General features: G+C 40.4%; 1 pseudogene; it reads right to left on the bottom strand.

The window, feature by feature from the left end:
• Window positions 1–245: 245 nt before the first annotated feature.
• Window positions 246–578, bottom strand: LOC137770651 (anaphase-promoting complex subunit 16 pseudogene; annotated as a pseudogene).
• Window positions 579–1,662: the final 1,084 nt, after the last annotated feature.

The raw sequence follows: 1,662 nt of genomic DNA, 5'->3' as shown, positions 1-1,662 counted from the left end.
CTGTGATGCCAATTGCCTAAATCTGATTCTCAATACTTTTTAAACAAATAAACAAAAAATTTCCCTGTAAGATCACACATTTAAGTATTTTTTGCTTGTGGATAGATACAGAGAAACCAAGTATGGATGTGAATTAACAATTCAGTGATGGAGCTGTGAATCTCTGGATGGCTATGTAAGCTGTAAGAAAAGTTCCTCACTGGACCCGCACTTGCTGTGCCCCAGAGGTGACCATCCAGGCAAGGTCAACCTGAAGAGGGTGTGAACCCCAGCAGCTGCTGGATGGGTTTAAATCGCCACTATCTGCCTCCAGCTCTTCTACCAGACCAGCTAGTTTTTCCATCCAAGGCAACTTGCTGATCATGTTTCACCTGTTTAAGCGTAGATGCCACTCGATAGCTGAAAACGGATTCACAGAGGAATCTCTCAGAGCCATCTTCTAACATCTCTCCAGCTCCTTTGGGGTAGGTGAAAAGGGCTTTCCGTGGTGGGGCAAGGTCTGAGCCACTGAAATCAGATCCAGTGACACAACTTCCACTGACCGCACCGACTGAGGAGGATGATGAAGAGGCAGCCATTTCCTCTCTAGTAGAATTCTCACTTCACTCTGCAGCTTTGACAAGTTCCTCTACAGCCCCGCCACCAAGGCCAACCGGAGTGGCCGCGTTTACTGCTACGAGGGCGGCAGCCTGCTCCCTAACAATTCTTATTTATTATTGCAGATAAAATTTAGACCTATTGGTAAAGTGCCAAAAATTACTATTGGATTTTTATTAGACTTCAGTTAAACCTATACGTTATTTTGTGTAGAAGTGATCATTTTTACTATATTTAGGTTTTCCATACAGGATTGTCTTATGTCTCATTACTTCTTTTTCAATTTTAAAAATTTTTATTGGAGTATAGTTGTATGTCTCATTAATTATTGAAATATTATTCAATGTCTTAGTAAAGTTTTTATAATTTAAATCTTGAATATTTAGTGTTAAGATTATCCCTAGTATTTTATCATTTGCTATTATGAATGCAGTTTTTTTCTCATTGTATTTTTTTTAAATTAATTAATTAATTAATTTATGGCTGTGTTGGGTCTTCATTTCTGTGCGAGGGCTTTCTCTAGTTGTGGCAAGCGGGCGCCACTCTTCATCGCAGCGCGCGGGCCTCTCACTATCGCGGCCTCTCTTGTTGCGGAGCACAGGCTCCAGACGCGCAGGCTCAGTAATTGTGGCTCACGGGCCCAGTTGCTCCACGGCATGTGGGATCTTCCCAGACCAGGGCTCAAACCCGTGTCCCCTGCATTGGCAGGCAGAGTCTCAACCACTGCGCCACCAGGGAAGCCCTCTCATTGTATTTTCTAAGTGATCGCTGCTAATGTAAAGGAAAAGGTATTGAAACTCTTATTAAATGTTGCTTATTAGTTCAAATTACTTGCAGCTGATTATTTTGATTTTTATAAGTACTGTAGTAGTTTACAAGTAATGAAATTTGACTCCTCCTATCCAATACTTAATGAAGTTTCAAACTTTAATACAAGGGCTGAGGTTTCCAAAATAATATTAAATAAACATGTTGATTGTGGGCATCCTTGCTTATTTCTAGATTTGTTTGATAATCATTTGTGGTGTTGACTCTTTTGACTGAACTTACATGTTTAATAGGAAT

The sequence above is a fragment of the Eschrichtius robustus genome, chromosome 10 (genome assembly GCF_028021215.1).
Source record: "Eschrichtius robustus isolate mEscRob2 chromosome 10, mEscRob2.pri, whole genome shotgun sequence".
Taxonomy (NCBI): Eukaryota; Metazoa; Chordata; class Mammalia; order Artiodactyla; family Eschrichtiidae; genus Eschrichtius; species Eschrichtius robustus.
The sequence above is the reverse complement of the archived record's forward strand: the minus strand, read 5'-3'. Positions and strand labels throughout refer to the sequence as shown.